Source organism: Alligator mississippiensis, chromosome 3, assembly GCF_030867095.1.
Source record: "Alligator mississippiensis isolate rAllMis1 chromosome 3, rAllMis1, whole genome shotgun sequence".
Taxonomy (NCBI): domain Eukaryota; kingdom Metazoa; phylum Chordata; order Crocodylia; family Alligatoridae; genus Alligator; species Alligator mississippiensis.
Window position 1 is genome coordinate 271,600,703 of NC_081826.1, and position 19,123 is coordinate 271,619,825.

Here is a 19,123-nt window from a genome sequence, read left to right on the forward strand (position 1 = left end):
CTAGTAAATTTAGCAAAGCCTTGAAATAGTAAGACCCTCTGGTGTAGTTAAAATTAACCTTATCAAAGGAATGCAAGGCTTGTACTGCTATTGGTCAGTCTAAGGACAGTTGAAGTAAAAGGAATCTGAATGGCTGTAGGTTATCAGTACTGTTCAGAAGTTATAAATTGGCTGGAACATCTGGAAATCATTTAGAAGGAAGATACAGCTCTGCGAAAGGGATTAATTAGCTGTTGACCTGGATCAGTGGGCCCGTGGATCTCGAGGAGCCCAAGGACTGAATACCAGGGTCCTTCCTGGTACCTCTCAGACAGCACTGATCGGGAACGCCTGACTTCACTGAGCTTTGTGGAAAGAAAAGCTTGTTGTACATCAGGCATCAGAGGGGACTGCTGTTAAGTTGCTGACATGAATTATTCTTGTCTGTCATTGTTTGTCTTGTTACTACGCATAGTTGTGTTTTTGTTAAGCCAATAAACCTTTCTTACCTTTCTACCCCCCAACCACACTCTCAATCAATCCCAAATCCTTTGCTGGTGGCTGGGACATGGTCCCATACTAAGATCATGGATTTTATTGCCCTCAAGGGTGTATATAGGTTCAACTGAGTGGCAGACACTTAGCAGAGATAGACAGATACATATCACAAAGATCACAGAACAAAGGGATGCTATTCAGTGCAAACAAAAGGCAGAGGTTGGGCAAGAAGAATGTTGAGTACAACAATAGAGTCTTGGGGAGGTATACCAGAAGAGGAACCCATTTTCAGTCCCATCCCGTCCCCCCACACTGAAGATGCAAACACCCATGACTGAAGTTTCCTGTGTCCCATCCCACACCTCTCTGCATATTAATCTCGCTCTTGCCTGCTCAAACTTCCCATCCCACCCAAAATGGCAGAACCACATAAATTTCCAAAGAGCCTGTTTGTTTGAAAGGCACTTAATTATGGTGGCAGATAATAGAGACGAAGAAAACAACCTTTTTTGGATCATAGTTTAATTATTGCTCTCAGTTTTGAGCCAACAGGAAGTATTACAAAGTAAATTGCACAAATTACTCTAGAAGGACATTTACAAAAAGAATGTTATTTTAAAGCCTTTGAATAAATTCACTGCTTTGGGATTGCTTCCGAATTCTGTTTATTTTGTAGTGCACTTTATGCTGGTCCACAAAATAAAGAGAAAAGTTACCAGGCAGGTGACAGGAAGTTACAAGTTTGCTTCTAATTCATTTTCCCCCACTTCCCAGCACCCACCCACTCAGCCTCACATTGACAACCTGTAGAAGTGCACAGACAATTACTACTCTTCATCTAGTTACCTTTCCTCACATCCCTATTCCATATTGTATTCATTAATTATTTATCTAAATTGCCATAATAACTCTGTCTACTACAGGTCCAGAGCCACCACACAAAGGGGAAAGATCATGAAAATGACTTACCATTTCTATGCTCACCCAGGACTCATTCCAATTCAATGGAAATGCAAGTTGAATACTGAGGGGGGAAATTTTATAACTGCTATGGAGATTACAATTTAGATAATAACTTGTTTCTTTCACATTCCCCATAGAAATAAAGTGATCAAGGGGAGAAGATATCACTGACTACCTGGATCACCTTGTTGGATCAATATGGCCATCCATGACTTATTAATGAGAGGCATCAGCAAGTCAAATGTAAAGTAGATATTTGAAGTCAAAACGATGCTGGGAAGGATGAAAAGGCCAAGACATTTGACTACTTGGCCTTAAGGCACAAATTTGGACCATTGTCTGCATGGTTTATCTTTGCATACTGTTAGGAAAACTCGGTCTTTTTTTTTTTACTGTTCACAATATTCAGCTTAGTGTGTTCTTTGTTGTGCGTTTAAAGAAACATTGTAGATGTCTTTATATTTCTGGTTTTCAGTTTTGCATAAGTGAATTAAAAATCCAGAATCATTATTGTTATAAAATACATGTGCCTATTCTGATAATACCCTAACTTTCAATATAGTAAAAAAAAAAACCCTAAAAAGTTTAGTAAAACATATTAAGTGTGATAATAAGTTATAATTAAATCATTTCCTTTTCCTATTCAAATATCCAATGAAAAGCTTTATCAGCCAGGGAAGCAGAAGGTAGATTAGGTATCCCAAAACAACTGAAGTAATAGCAATGCTATCGTTGTTCATTGTTCCACAAACAAAACAAAAAAGCACTCCAGAGTTTCTATAGATTTTGGTATCATAGACTATTTCATATCTCCTAATAGTAATGCTGGTGAGAAATACTCTTTTATGTTGATGACTTCAGAGGCTTTTGTCAAAGACAAAGAATAGACACTAGCCCAGTCAATGAATTTGGGCCAATTTGGGAACCACAACTATGCAAATCTACTGGGATCCCCCAGTACATTGTACAACATTTGGACTCAAAGCGGCAGCACTTTATCGATAGCACCTCAGTTGCCTTGACATTTGATTGAATTTGTCAGCTACTGGCCAGTAGCAGTCAGGGGAGGCAAGATTCCCCACCAGAATTTGGGATCTTCACAGGGTGTTATTCATGTTTTCTTGTGTCTTTTTTACTGATATGTTGTGTGTGGTCTTGTTGAAAACCCAATGTTATGCTGTATTTATATTACTTTTATCACTGTATGGATTATGTTATGCTGTCTGTATATATCTTTATGTTTTTGGACATTGTTTAATCAAAGGAAGTCAGAGAGGTGCATATTTGAAAAGGAAAGCAGGTTAAACTGCTAAGTATTTCTTGCCATTGTGTTAGTAGGGCAAGGACAATTGCCACTCCAAATGGCAGAAGGGGCCACTAGTGGGACTGATATCCAAGGCATTGTCTGCTTGTACTGGGAAAAATAATCCCATAGCAGAAGGGGTTTCAGAGCAATGGCCCATTACCTAGAGAATTCTGAGACCCATGAGCAATAAAGACAATGCTGATGAGGGCAGGGAAGACCATTTCTAGATATTTTATGGCTATCTGTGAGGTGGTCCTGGTTCTTGGAGTTTCTGGCCATGTCTACATGAGTGGGGGACTGTGCAGTGGTCAGTAGGCATTACTGCACACTACCACAACCACACTCTTTTTTCCCAATTCTCATGTGCATTATGTGTGCAGTATCATTGCCACATGGTTAGTGCTTGGCAACGCTACTGCACGGTAGCAACAAGCTACTGCACAATAGGTTGTAGTGTCTCATGTAGATGCCCCCTCTGAGTCTGTAGGAGGGTCCAAGTCTCCAGCAGTCAGAATTGGCAGGGTCAGCAGAATGGCTGATCTTTGAAAAATCCTGGTAGGATTCTCTGAAAAAGTTTAGTTTGTAGCCTGATGAGAGGGTATGAAACTTATCTTGTCTTTTTGTTTTGCCTTCAAACTTAATGGCCAGTTTTGCTTGTATTATTCTTTTCTCCTATATAGAAAGTCCACTTGTTATTTTGTCTCCTTACTGATTGCCTGTGTTGAAGAGCGATCCCTGGGTGAGTGAAATTCCAGGGTAATTCATGCTAAGGAAAGGGGGATGTAAAAATTATTTCATAACCCAATGGGAAATCACCTCTAGCTGGCAGAGATCCCCCTGCTGTAGCTTTGAGGGCCTGTAAAGGGCTGTGAACCTGAGTTTTGTGGGAATAAGAAGTTATCCTAGGGCAAACCTTTGTGACAAGCAGCCTAGGCAGCAGAGAGAAATGCAGGGCTCTGGGGTACTCCATGGATGGGTCTGTGACGGTAAAGTCCATATGCATCTGCTGGTTTTGAATAGTGTTCACACTGCAGGTGTTCCACTACTGCAGCTGCAGAATGCACTTTGCATAGGTAGGAAAGTGGCTTTTGACATCCTGCAGTTTTGCAGCCACCGCTGTTCACGCCAGATGTGTCTCACCATGCCATATGAGTGAGCAGTGCTATTTGACTGAGCCTCAAAGTGGTGCTTTCCTGAGTGAAACTGCTCTGAGAAAAGATCTAAAGAAGTACCTGTTTAATTTAAGTTTCTTTCATCTCTGGTGCTCTACTTTCTATGGTGTTGAAATAAGTGCATGACTTTAGATACACTTGGAGCAGCATATTTATATTAATCCCCACAAGACTCATAGAGTTCCCCCATGTTTCCTCCTTCCTGCCTGACTGTGCTTTGGAACTGGCACTGGCTCACACAAAAGTGATGGAATGAAACAAGAGAAAATATGAAAATTGAATATTTTGTCCCAAGCCTCTGAATTCTAGTACATTCTGGTAGGTATTGCATAATGTACAACATGAAAGAGAGAGAAACTGGACAGTACAGAAGTGGAACAAAGCACCATGGGATATCTGAGCAGAATGCTGAGTACTAGTTTTGAAACATCACCTTGCCATATCTCCACAAGGATTCATTTATATTTATCCCCACAATCCAGCCAAAAGCACCTGGACTGTTGAATAACAATGCATTGTGTTCACACTGCTTGTGACAATTCCTGTAGATCACCTATCAAAAATAGGAAAAAAGCCTGCAAAAGTTTCATACTATAAGTACCAAGCTTCTTGTGAAACACTTCCTTATTTAGAAGTTAATAGGGAAAAGCAGGGACAGGAAATGCCTAGCTGTGAATTCTCCCATTACAGCTTCCTCTTACAAAGCAGAAGTGACTTGGCGTTCATGAAGCAATGTTTTCTTTAATTCATGGTTAACTTCTACTCCACTTCAACTCCATTCCATTTACCATTCTTTCTTAACTTCTGAAACAAGAGGGCCCAACTTAGGGTTTAAATGCCCAAGATCTACAGCAATCACAAGAATAATTTTCAAAGACTAAATGGATTAAGTCAATGAAAGTTGGGCATGTAACCTGTATAGCCCCCACCCCTCTTTGAAGAGAGAAATAAATGTATGTCTCACTATATGTTCAGTGTCATGGGTTCCTGTTACTGTTGATAATTCAGGCTAGTAAGGCAGAGACAAAGGAACAAAAATATTCTGTTCAGAGGCCAGCTACAAGGTAAAGATTTGAATAATATTTTCTTTAAGCTTGTCCTCTTGAATAACATTATTGAAGAAAATTCAAAACCATTATTTTTGCACTTCAGCATTTTAAAGGCTACTCAGATAGCTAAGGGACTGAGGCATATGATGTATGAGGAGAGGCTGAGAGAACTGGTTTTATTTAGTCTGGAGAAGAGAAGATTGAGAGAACGCATCTACATGTGTCATTAGGGCCATGTCAAGGTGAGCATAGATGTTTGGTTCCCTGGGGACAAGTAGCAGTGGCATGCCTTGTGCCACTGCTACTTGTGCCCCGGGGAATGCCTGTGCCATGCAGTAGATTACCCTGGGTGGGGTAGGAGAGGCTGGGACCAGCAACTGTGCTGGACCCAGAAGCCTTACCTGCGGTTCTGGAGACTGTGGAAGTTGCATTTGCAGCGCTTCTGCAGCTGGGAGTCTTGCTGGCAGCTGGAGCATGGCTCTGGGTGGCCAGGCTCTGGTTTTGTGTGGTGTGCACTGCCATCACATGTGTCACTCTGCTTTTTTCTGCACAGGTCAAAAAATACCCCACGTTGTCAGGTAGTAGCACAGGGAACACCTGAATGTGCAGTGTGTGGCGCTACAGATGGGTCTGCAGCGCCACATACTGCATGGCCGTGCTTGTCTGGATGTGACGTAGGGGGCAGCAATAAGCTGCAGATTGCTCTGCAGTTTATTGCTCCTGGGTACGCATCTGTATGTGTGCCTGGAGCACAGCATATTGAGCCAGGTCGCAGCAGCCCCAGCTGCAGGGAGCCCAGGGGGTCAGCCTGCCAGTCTGGGGCTGTTCCAACTGGGCTCAATGTGCTGCAGAGGGGACTGGTTGGGGCAGTGAGGGTGCTTTAGTGTGGGGCAGTGAGGGTGCTTTAGTTGGCTCTCAGTCCTGGCGCTGAAGCACCCTCATGCCCCAACCAGCTGGTCATTATCTACATGTGCATTGCTGTGCATGAAAAAACTCCACAGTAGGGTAGGACTTGTAAATACAGTCTGCTACAGAGTTTATTAGTTTCATGTGCCCTAATAGGCCAATAAATATCTCATGTAGGCATGCCCAGAGGGGATTTAATAACAGTCTTCAACTATCTGAAAGGTGGTTACAAAGAGGATGGAGCTAGACAGTTCTCAGTGGTAGCAGATGACAAAACAAAGAGCAATGGTTTCAAGTTGCAGCAAGGAAAGTTTTGGTTAGATATTAGGAAAAACTTTCTCACTCAGAGGCTGCATTTATACGGGATGCTGACTGTGCAGTCATAACTGAGCAGTCATTTCGTGCTTGTATAAACAAGTACAAAATGACTGTGCAATAACCGGAGTTACTGTATAGCATCACTGAACGGCTTTTAGGTGATGCTGACTGTACAGTAGCTTGTTACTACTGCACATTAGTATTGCATTGCGCTTCCTGCCACATGGTGCTACTGTGCAGTAGTAACGAACTACTGCACAGTTAGCGTCTCTTGTAGACATGGCCAGAGGGTAGTAACGCACTGGAACAGACTATCCATAGGGGCTATGGAATCTCCATCCTTGGAGATTTTAAAACCCAGCTAGGCAAAGCGTGGGGTGAGATGATATCATTGGCCGTGTTTATACGAAACAAGGGGCATATGTGCATGACACTTTAAAGGGGGCTAAATGCTTTTGCACTGCTTTAATGGTTTTGGTATTTGCATGCCTTGGCAGTGTATTGCACATTCATTCCAGCTGCAGTAGGAAATTTGGTGGCCTAATGCACCTTAAATGACATGGGGTGCAGCAAACTAAAACTCCTTCGAGGAGTTCTAGTTTGCTATCCCTACAGCCACGGAGTGAAGCACTGGGCTCCACGCAGCTCAGGGGCTCTTCAGGAAGCTTTGTAGGTAGCCTGGCAGCAGCCCAGGAAATAGAGCTCCACCCAAGAAAAGCAGTGAGCCTGATTCCCCCCCAACCCCCTGGAGCCTGTCTGCCCGCCTGAGCTGCGTGGGGGTCTGGTTCTTCTCTCCGCAGCTGCGGTGCCCTCCAGTGCTGCCCAAGCTGGGTTTAAAAACTCACTGCTTCAATGTAGGGCCCCTGTTTCATCTACACATGCCCATTATGGATGGTCCTGCTTTGAGCAGGGGGTTAGACTAGATGACTTCCTGAGGTCCCTTCAACCCTCATTTTCTCTGATTCTATGATTTTGTGATTCATCACCAGGTTGATTTTGCATTTGCTATACTTTCTGGATTCTCTGAACAATTATATAGGTGGTGATTTTCTTTGGGTGACAATTTTATAAGGATTTTTACCTTCAACTGGATCCATACATATAGAGCACTTGGAGTTATATTTCATTGCATGTATGTTTTTCTCTTTTCCTGACTAAAGCTAAAAGCTTCATCTATGATATTTCTGTCGGTGAGAGAACAACTCTGTTGAAAAGCTCTTTAAAAGTATTACTCCAGCCCTGAAATGAAGGTCATATGTTCAATAGGTGAATATAACCATTTATACTTTACTAACCCCTTTGATGCCAAAGTTCAAGATTTTGTGAAATAATTTCTAGTGAAAAGAAATATCATTGGAGCCACAGAACTCTTCATACCAAGGGTTAATGCTAAGAGCTTGCTGGGCTTTGGAATGTGCCTATCTAGACAAGCAGGGAATTTGAATGGGAATTGTCAAGGTTCAAATACTGCTTTTTAACATGACCTAGTTGGATCAGCATGGCCATCTGTGGCTTTCAATAATGAGAGGCATCAGCAGGTCAGATGTGAAGTAGATCTTTGAAGTCAGAGGGTCAAATTCATCCCATGGTGTAATTCCATAGGAATTACTTTACCTCCATTTGTGAAAATTAACAGTTTTCCTCCGCCTTTCATGTTCAAACATTTATTTTAGCTTTCTATTTTGCAGAATATGCACTGGAAGGGGCCAACCTATTTGAATAACATGATTATGGGGAGAGGAGAGGATATATTTTCAAATTTCTAGTCAAAATCAGACTTGTAATAGAAAGTTGCAGTGATAACCAAGGGTGCCTATTGCCCCTTCACCTTGCATTTTAAATGTTACAGCCATGATGATATCTAGGTACAAAGCCAAGATGTAAAGATCCGAAGTTTGTTACACAAAGAACAAAAAAAACAAAAAGGGAAAAATACTCCATGACTGTCCTACAGCCTGTTGCAACCCACAATGTAAAAGTCCATTGTTTTACATAATACACCAGTTCTTTTTTCCAGACTTTTTTGGCAAGGTAGATGCAGATTATTCAAATGTTATGTGATAACATGTCTATTTATGTGAGCCTGGAAATAAGTTGGATAAGATGTGCTCTTATCCATTGTTTTAGCATGTAGAGAGCTAAGTAGTTTACATGTTAATGTGTAAGGACTCATATTTACATTAAATGAGAGATGAATATCATTTTTCAAAATTCTTGAAATAAATTATAACGTTATGCAGTGTGTCTTACCATCTTCATTAGCAACAGGGGACCATTCAGCTCACCATTTGTTATGTTTCCTTCATGTATAATATGTTTAAACTACTACTTGCAAACATATATCTTTGCAATATTATTCTAAGTGGTTGGGAGTTTATTCACTCCTTTTTTAATTAAAAAAAATCTTGAACCAACAACAGGATTATGCTCATGAAATCAAGGATTATAAAGTATCCCAACTGCTACTGACAGTTTTCTTTTTTAACCAGAAATTCAAACTTTATGTAAAAAGAGAGAGAGAGAAGAGCATTTTGAAAGGTGCCTATTTGTATAATCAAAAAAGGGTTGTGAAGTAATGGCAAGTCAGGAGATAAAAGTCAATATTGGGGAGGTGAGGATGTTGGGGTGATTCTGAACTCATTGATGTGGAGAGTACTGGGACAGAAGAGCTAAATAATGTGCAATTCCTACTACTTAGCATGAAGGATTTATAAATCTTGTTGAATTTCATAAAGATCTCAAGATAGAAAAAAATAACACAACAGCGACAGACTGAGTGACTGTATGCCATGCACCTGTCTCCTTGCAGCTGGTAATGGGCACTTAGGAAGTTTTCCAGGTGCTTACATACACACAAATACACGCTTACACTCACCACCCCATCTGCACAGAAACAATCTTATTTTTTATCTTGCAGCATTGTCTAAATATGAACTAGCCCAGCTAATTAGCAGTACAATCTGAACTGTTATTTGTTGGTTCTGTCAAATTTACTTACTTTAGGTCTCCAAAACTATTGTATTCAGGCTTGCTTGTGATCCTGTAACCTTGATCCTTTTATGTATTGCATGCAACACTCTCCTCCCTTGTACAGTGAACACCTCTTGCCATATTATATATTATGGCTTTGGCTACCATGTCTGTTAATCAGCATTAAAGGGAAGTACTCTGTAGTATCACTCTCAAGCCAGGGACCATGTGTTCTTTATCTTCTGCAGTGGCAACCACACTGTCACTGCTTCACAAGTAAATGCTGATATACAAGCTGCATAAATCATGATGATGATCTATAGCAATGCAAATGAATGGAAAAATTGAATCACTGTGAAGAGAGCTGCATCTTCCTTATGTTACTGTTAATTCAAAAACACAGGATGGACTATTGCATTATCATTATGAAAATTCTACATTAAATATGTTACTTTAATCATAATGTCCTTGTGGAACAAAGTTTGTGTTAACAGGATGATTTCTGGTACCAAGTAAACAATATATATGCTATAAAAATCACCAAAATCTGACTGGGGGGAAGATAATTATATTCTATTTAGTGAACTCTGAAACAAAGATCATTCACTGTATTCACTCTTCTGTTTCTCATGCTTCAGAAAGTTAAGCAGCTTTTACCCTAACATAATCAAGAATGCATTTCCAGAACTAGGCAATAGACAGGGAGTCAGTGTGTTGAGACTGCTGACCACTGTGTTGACTAGTTTTCTCTTATTGTTTCTTTGTCCTTACATAATCAGGACATACCTGTTGTCTTGTGTTTTATAGACTGTAAGGTCTTTGGGGGATTGAACTACCTTGTACTGTGTTTGCACAGCACCCAGAGAAATCAGGATCCTGTAATACACATATTAACAACTTTTCCACGTCTACCGACTAGTTGAATGTAAAAGCCATTTCACCTCCACTAGGATAGAAATGAGTACAGACTGCAGCCCTCTGCTGTAGAATAGATGAACCAAACTGAATTTCACTCTTACATGTGGGTAGGTGAGATGTACGTTACTGTTCTTCTCTGGGCTTCCAAAAAGGGAGGGAATCTTTACATTGCAACTAGAGCTACATAGGAGTAATGACAATAGAGATGCTTTAGGGCAATGATTCTCACCCAGGGTGCCATGGCATCCTGGGGTGCTGCCATTTACACTGAATGGTGCCATGAGGTGTAAGAAGATAAGCAGATAAGCCAGGTTTAGGCTTGTCCCTGCCTAGAGAATTCCCTAGTCCCTGTTTAAGGAGATAAGCAGTGTAATATATAAATTAGTTTTTGAACTTGGTGACATTCAATTCACAAAAGCTATGGAGGAGTTTCTTGAGTCCAGTGAGAGGTGCTTGAGTCCAAAAAGGTTGAGAGTGACTGTTCTAGGTAAAACCCCATAATCAGCATGTTTCTTGCCCACCTGCCCCACCCACTTTTGAAGTCACGGTGGCTGGTGCAAACTAGACGCAAGGACTGCTTGTACCATTGTGATTCATCACAACATGGCCTTTTCACTGGAAAAGATCACAGCATTGGATTGCACCAGGGAAACTGGTGAGTATCTCAGATCCATTAGCTAAATTAAGGTTCATTACATCTCTTGGCTTCCTGAAAGCTTTGGCATACCACTGGGTTATAGATTATTCAAGGTGGGAGGAAGGGAGTTTTCAATCACTCTTGTTGAAACTGTTTTTTTTAAATATAAAAGTTGATGACTCATGGGTCAGAGAGTAGATAAGTGTGGGCATGACTGCAGCCTATGGGAAAATGGTATACCAAAGACTTCCTGTGTTTCATCCAATAATTTTAAGGTAAAATACAAAAACAGTTCTTGGCATAGGGACTAGCATTCACATCATTCCTCCACCAAGTTGAGTGTCCTAAACTCTAGGAAGTAGTAGGAGTAAATCACCTCTCCGTGATCTATAAGCTGCTAAAGCCTTCTTCAACTCCCTTCATGGAGACCTTATTTTTGTGACTTTTTGTTTTATTATTTTCCCTTAAGCCTCCATAAATGTAATTTATTCTCAAAGTATATGGCTGCCCTGTTTGTATGGAAAACATAAGAGAGCTTGCAGTGCTAGACCCAGAAACCCTATTGTCAGTGTCAGGTGGCAGCTCTTCCCAGGGCTGCTCATGTGTCTCAACTTATTCAACTTACTCACTTTTGCCACTTGACCATCACTAACTCCTCTGGAACTGCAGGAAGCAATCACAGGCTTCCTAGACACTCCTTTCAGCAAGAGGACAAATACCAAGGTGAGTGCTTAGCCCATACAGATTTTCTTACAATTGGACTATAGTCCCATACCTAAAGATAGAGGTTAATACTCTGATCCAGTTAATACTTTTAATAGGCCCTGTCCAGCCTGGTGGACACAGCAGAATAACGCTTTGCCACAGTCACTGATGCTCACATGTGCTAACAGCTTTTTGAGGGCTGGATTCTATTTTTTCTTGCCTGGGCACCCTGGTATAGCTGCTGCTTGGTTGGTCTGGACCTGCCACCTGAATTTGCTCGGTCACTGGATGCAATTCCTTTCTGGGGCTTGTGGCTCAATTCAGCTGCTCTGAAGTTCAATTCATAGATGCTCAGGGAAAGACCTGGGTCACCTCATGATCAAAAAGATGTGTGTCTTTTCTGAGACACTAGTTCAGCTGATCAGCCACAGTAGCTAGATGCTTCCATCCATCACCACTCAGAACATTTGCACTAGCAATTAAGAGGAGTTTCTAACTGAGGGAATGGACTAAGTATAAGGACATTTCATAGTTTATCCAATTTTTATGTTATAATTTAGTTTAAGGAGGCATGTGTAATATGATATGAGCATATTATGCCTCATGTACTTATTCACTTCTATAATTCTATTGGCTTGTTTTGTTCTATTATGTTTAGGTATATCTATAGTTTTACTATTGACTTTGACATTAATGTGATCTGGACATTTCCATGACTGGCCTCAAAGTGCACTATCATTACAATCTGATGTGCTTGGATGAGCACTTCTCTTGATTAAGTAGTAAGATTATGGGGGTTTTTTCATTTCCATGCTGCATATGTCTAGCCTCCAAATGGCATGCTAGGAAAATAATGTATTTTATGAAAGAGATTTTGTATACTCCCTTTTTCATTTGTGAGCTCATATTGCCAAGATAGATTAATCAAGTACAATAAATTATTTTTTTCCTGTTATCTACCTAACAATAGGTAGGAATTACTTTTACCTAGCTAACCAGAATTCATTAGGAATTTTTTTAGCAAAAACGTAAATTTAAAAATGCCCAGTCATTGAAACACATTTTTGTGCAAACATACAAGTTAGTAGCATAACTGGGGGGGAGGTATTCAAAATTATCCACCACCACAGCTGATGGTTGTCCATGCAACGGAGGGTGTAGAGCTGCCCTGTCATGCCTCTTCCTATTTCAATTCTGCTTTTGTCCAGAATGTCTATGCAAAGTAGCCCGTAGCAGCAGAGTCAAGGGATGGCTCTCAAATGTGAACAACTAGGCTTAAAGCCTCTTGTCTTCCTGAGTTGCTCAGGGGTTTAAACCAGGGCTCCCACAAACCAGGAGAATGCCCTGACCTCCACATTCAGAGATGTAGCTCTCCCATTTTCTGGAACCATTACATTTTCTATAAAGAATGAAACACTCTCTCATCCAGGAAGTAATGTACTCATGTGGAACACCCAAGTTTAAGTCCATTCACTGTCCAGTTTAGGATCTGAATTTGAACCTAGGCCTTCCACATTCTAGATGAGTATTCTAACCACTAGGATACTTCTCTGTTTTTCTGATTCAATAAATATTTAATTATAAAAAAGTAAAGCATCTCTAAAAGGAGAGATTTGGAAAACTGTTCCATTTGTCTCAGAATAGGCAATAACATTGGTAGTTCAGGCACTTAAATGTGATGTGGAAAACCCAGGTTAAAAGTCCTGCTTACTGATTCAGATATTCTGTTCCCAAGTGCCCAGTCCAGATAAGTCTTATAGATAGCTCTCTCTCTCTCTCTCTCTCTACTTCATCCCCTCCCCCCCAAGCCTCAGAAGTCCTGTTCCATTTTGATGCATAATGGAAATATTTTTAGAATATCATGTTTCATGGAGTAGAAAAAACCATTTCCATCCCTTTTCTAGTTGTACAGTTTTTGATCGGAACCAGAATTTCCTAGTTAAGGTTCTCCATTCTTTCTTGATATAGTTTTAAATATTACCCTTTCTACCTTCCAGACCTTTTTGGGGATAAAAGTCACTTAACGGAGACAGCCAAGCAACATTGTTTTTTTCTATAGAAAGTTACTTTGATTTCTAGAGAAGGCAGTGCCATCAGTAAAGTTGTAAGTAACAAAAACAAACACACAAAAACCAAAACAACCCCCCCAAACAACCAAAAAAATGACATATGTTTTAAAATTAGTTTTCATTTCTTGAAAGTATTGTGATAGGCAGGGGGTGTAAGCACTAAGTGCTGTAGCACTCCTAACCTCAAGCATTCAAAATGAGGGGCCAGACTCTCCAAATCGTGAGATGTTTAAAAACCTTGACTTTTTTATTCTTCTAAAGTAATTTTTTTCTTTGACATATTTTGGGTGTAATTGAACCATATTTTCAAGTTAGTCTCTGTAGAAAACTAGGATTCTCCTATGTTCACAGAATCCCAGAAGCTGGGGCTTTACAACTTATAGGGTGTGTCTACACAGCACTTTATGGCATTGGAACGATGCGCTACGTTGCCATACAGCATGCTATGGTGACATAGCAATCACTTGGATCTACATGTGATCAGCAGCTACGTCACTGTAGCAGTGCACTCGCCTGTTTTAGTGGGCTGCTATGCTGACGTAGCGGTAAAATCTAATCATGCACCTTGCATATGGCACAGTATAGATGGTTACTGCACCATGCTTTGGTACTTCCAAAAGGAAGCACTAAAGTATGGCACTGTAGCAAAGTTACCATACGGTAACATGTAGACTCGGCTATAATGAAGTCTCTAGGTAAATGCTGATGTTGAGAGGAATGTTAAATGTCTGTGTGATTTTTTGGGGTTCACAAGATAATCTTCATCATCATTATGAAGTCAGTAAATGACTGCCCTAAAATAATATAACTGTCATCCAGAGTGCTTATTGTTTTTATACTCCCTTTTTAATTGTAAAAAGACTAATTAAACTTCCTAGAACACTCAGATTATACCGGCGTAGAATGATGATGATGATAAAATACAACTTCTCAAGGAGCTAGTGGCCCAGTTCTACAGTCCTTATTTATATAAAGGTCTATTTACTGCCATGAACAACATTCCTGATTGCAAAGTAAGCAATTGGGATTTAAGATTTGGGACCAATCATGTCAACTATGTAAAACAGACCTTGTAGACAGAAAGAAAGATTGCTCTGAAATATTAAGAGTTGTTACATGATAAAGCATGCTGTTTCTGACAACATCTGTATTTCCGTGTAAGGCTGTGATTCAGCAGGTCCTGGAAAAGCTACCTTGTAGTCCAGGATTGGTCATATCAATGACACAGTGCCATCAGTGCCTTCACCCACCCAGGCCAAATGTGGGCCAGCTGGCCTGAATTGATTCCTACACTGTTGTAGTCTTGTAACCTAGGTATCACCCTGTTTTTGTTTCCCATATTGCTTTACTTTGGATTTTCATGTTTAGAGGCTTTTAATATGTAAAACAAATTTATACCAAAAAAAATCCTGTCACCGTTGTGATATTGCAAAGTTTTGTACAATATGGAAGAATGCTTGTACTTTATAATTAGCTTTTTGGGGGGAGCATAACATGCAGTTACTGTTAATTAAGTTCAGAAGTCAGTATTAATGCCATGTAGATACTGCACAGTTACAATTGCAAGAAAAGTGAGGAAAGGCAGAAGTTGAAGATTCCAATAGCAATGTTAAAGCAGCCACATTGCACAATCCATATTTTTTTTATGCTGTGACATTCATGCTCCACTTCTGAATAGAAAATTCAGCACTTCAGGAACTTGTTCTCTACCTAAGTTTATATTTCGTGGCCTTGATTTTCAAAAGTTGTGAGCACCCATTAAAGCAAATTGGAGCTTAGGTGAGTGCTTGGCATGTTTGAAAATGGCTGTTTTTAAGGTTCCAGAATCTCACCTTTCACATGTAGTTCACAAACTCTTAGTCCAGGGTGCTGCTCCTGGGCCATACTTGTATGCATCAACTAGCATGCTTAATATCAAAACCTAACTTCTCTGCTTAACCGATTGCAAGCATGGCCTGGTTGGAAAACCTGCCTGTCTGAAATACAAGTGCTTCTCCTGATTACACCCCAGCTGGAGAGCTCTTCAGATAGCTTCCTGCCAGTTTTTGCACACTGGACATATCATTCCCCTGTTCTGTGTCAAAATGACAGAAAGTCAGTTGTGGGATTTAAAGTCTGCTAAGTAATTAACCATAGTCTCAGCATTAACTGGGGAGAAAATACTATGTTCTTAATCTGCCTGATCTGGAAGGTCAAGCTGTGCCCACATGCTGCCTGCTTCTGTTGGCTTCATATTAGGAGCACTGGTTTTACCAGTACTAATAAATCCTCTAGCAATGGCTTGAACTATTCCATCCTAATCTTGTATTTGTCTAGGTGCCTACCAACATATTTAAAATACCCATCATTATACTGTCTCAGTATTAAACTTTTTTTAAATTAAAAAAAATATAAAATAATTTGAGGCTTCATATGTAGTATCTCTAATTATAAAAAATCCCTCACCTATTTTTTTCTTTTCCCTTTTTTTTACTTTCGGGGAAAAATCTTGGGACCAATTTCTGAGTAAGGAGTATAGGATTTCTCCATAAGAAAACAGTTCATTGTCTTTTCCCCTATTAGCTTCTCATAGTGGATTATTGGAGGGAATTTACAAAGACTAATTTACCTGCTTCCTTTCCATCTGTGTAAATCAATAGTCAAATAAATGACCCTAGTTGAAAACGAAGCTGCTTATACAATATTTTGTAACAGGAATGTTGTTCAATTAGCTGGAATTAATTTATTATGTGGTGTTTTCAAATACACTTTGCAAAGGTTGCATCATACACACTTAGGATGAAGGCAAATAAATATTCTTATATATGCTTGGACTGTAGGGAGTTTGTAGAATTATATATATGTATATGCGAGAGACAAGAATTTCTTAGGGTGATATCTTTTATTGCTCTAACTATGTAGATGGGATAAAGTAAGACAATCTTTTGAAAGCAAGACATTCTTTGCTTTCCTGTGGTCAGAGACCTGAAGAAGAATGTCTTGCATTCAGAAGCTTGTCTAACTTTATCCCAACTACACAGTTAGTCCAATAAAACATATCGACCAAAGAAATTCTTGCCTTGCATGATTTCTAGATCATCATGGTTACATCACCATTATACATACATACATATATATGTATATACATATACATATTCAAAAGTATGTGTGTATATACACACACACACATTCTATAAAATACAATATATTTAATATATACTATATTTATATAGAAAATACAAATATATATATTTGGCTAAACAGAAAAAACATGTGAAGCTACATGCACAGTGGTGTAGGAAACAAACCTAATTTCTTTAAATATAGATCACTTTACTGAAATTTCATATAAAACAGCCATTTACTTTTACTGCTTTTAAGTTACTCAGTTGCTAACTCCTTCAGAGCCTTTGGGCAAAAAAACACAACCCCAGCATTTATATAACTATTTTGTGAAAATCAAAGACTAGAATAAAGCTGATTATCCCAAAGACAGTCAGGTATTAATGATTTAGATCTCAATCCTGAATGAATTCCATGGGACAAGTCCAGATGTGCAGGGGCATGTGCTTACAACGGCAAAAATAGTAGCGGCACAAATTTGTGCCTCTACTTTTTGTTGCAGCACACACCCCTGAACACATGCTTTGTTGAGGGACAAATTGTCCCACTTTGGGCAAACTGCCTTTGCCCAGTGAGCTGGAGGAGCCAGGGCACAACTGAAGGAGTGGAGATGCTCTGGCCAGCAGCCAGAGTGTCTCCCTAGCAGACCAAGCCTCCATGTCTACCAGCGCATGCTCCTGTTGCAGGTGTTGTGCTGCATTTTTCCCTGGAGCTATTTTTTGCTACCAGGATTTCCCAGTAGCAAATTTTGCCTCTGCACTGCTCACCTGCAGTGCAGGGAATTTTAACTTTCCCTATGTGCAATTTGTGGTTCCACAAAGAGGTTTGGGGCACCACAAACGGCACTACCCTGCTTGTCTGGATGTAGCCCACAAGGGCAGATGGCCTTCAGTGGGGCTTTTTGTAGGTACAGAGGACTGTTACAAAAACATCATCCAGGACTGTAGGCCAAGGTACTGGTTGTACTTAGGCAGGCAAACGAGCAGGTAGTAATGTGGCTTGGCCGCTCAGACTGACAGCAGGATTCTGATAGCACTAATGCTTTGCTTCTGCAAGACATATAAGCCCATACTTACCCTTAAGGCTGTGTCCACACATGGTGTGGATGTTTGGTTCCCTGGGGACAACTACCAGTGGCACACCCTGTGCCACCATGCCACGCACACTCTGGCATGCAGCAAGTTGCCCCAGGTGGGGTAGGGGAGGCTGGGGCCAGCACTGGACTGGCCCCAGCAGCCTTCCCTGGGGTCCTGGTGGCCTCACAGGGCTGCAGCAGTGGTGATTTTGCTGCCCAAAGCCTGGCTGGCAGCCTCGGTATGGCTCTGGGTGGCCTGGCTCCGCTTTTGGGTAGCACATGCTGCCCATGCATGCACTGCTCCACTTTATTCTCTGCCACTCCTTTTGACCCCTGGATATCCTTTTTTTGACCCCTGCACTGCTCCCTTGCAGTGTGGAGAACAACAGAACGTGTGGTAGGTGACATATCTGTGGCACCACATACTGCATGGCCCTGCTCATCTGGACACGGTCTACGTGTTTAAGTCATCTCACTGACTCCAGTGGACTATGCTTGTACTTAATGTTAACAACATATTTGATTTACCAAACTAGGGCCTTACACCTTGTGAAAACCTGGAGTAATTAGATTGACTTCAGTGGAGTTCCTTCAGATTTACTCCTTGGACATGAAAACCTATTTTTCCTAATTCTTAAATATGGGTTTTCCTAGGGGGCAGAGTCTTCATGCCAAACGTTAATATCTCCTTTATCTTTTTAAAGGTACAGTATCAGGAAAGGACTCAGAAATTCTCAGTTCTCCATTCCTTTTTATGGGCTCCAAATAAGGGCCAGATATACTCACAGTCCCAATTCTCCTTCCTATTCCTTTGAGTTTACAGAGTGACCTAATTGGGACAGGGAAGAGGCAGGTTCATAGTCTGGCTTCTACTCTACCAGCCAGATAAACAGTTGTATAGAAGAAAGTAAGTAGCATCCTTGAATGAGATGTAGCAACAAGGACACTATCTCTGTGTTCTGGGAGCTCTGTTCTTCACATTCTTCACTGCCTTGCATTACGAACTATGCCCAAATGGCACAATTAAGCCTTAAATCAGGTAGATTCTAGAAAGATTTGAGACTAATTTTCATGTTTTTCTTGTTCTGAATGGCCATGGTAAAAAGGTTAAAATCTTTAACAACTGTCACTTGGGCAGCTATTAGAAGTGTTTCATCCAAAGCAGACTACCCCTTTGACAAAAGGGCACTCCCTTACCTCCACCCGACACCTTGTATTACAATGTCACATCAGCATCAGGCAGAATCCCAAATTCAGGTGTAGAACTTAAAGTGACAGCCTTCAAGTACAGAGGCACAAGTGCTTTTCGCTAAGCCATGTTGATTAAAACTGGTACATAGTATATAGCTACACACAGCAGGGCTACTTTGATCCATTTAAATGAATGATGTTTCAGTAAAATGGGATAACCCCTCAAGCCACATAGTATTTGGCACTCAGGGGGTTAAAGACTGAC

General features: G+C 40.6%; 1 long non-coding RNA gene across 1 annotated transcript in view; it reads left to right on the forward strand.

Moving 5' to 3' along the window:
* The window catches only part of LOC109285322 (uncharacterized), a 45,429-nt gene extending 35,805 nt beyond the window's left edge, over positions 1 to 9,624 (forward strand). Inside the window, exon 4 of the long non-coding RNA XR_002093078.2 lies at positions 1,578 to 9,624. This is a non-coding gene — a long non-coding RNA (uncharacterized LOC109285322). The remainder of the gene's footprint in view (positions 1 to 1,577) is intronic.
* The last annotated feature ends 9,499 nt before the right edge of the window (positions 9,625 to 19,123 follow it).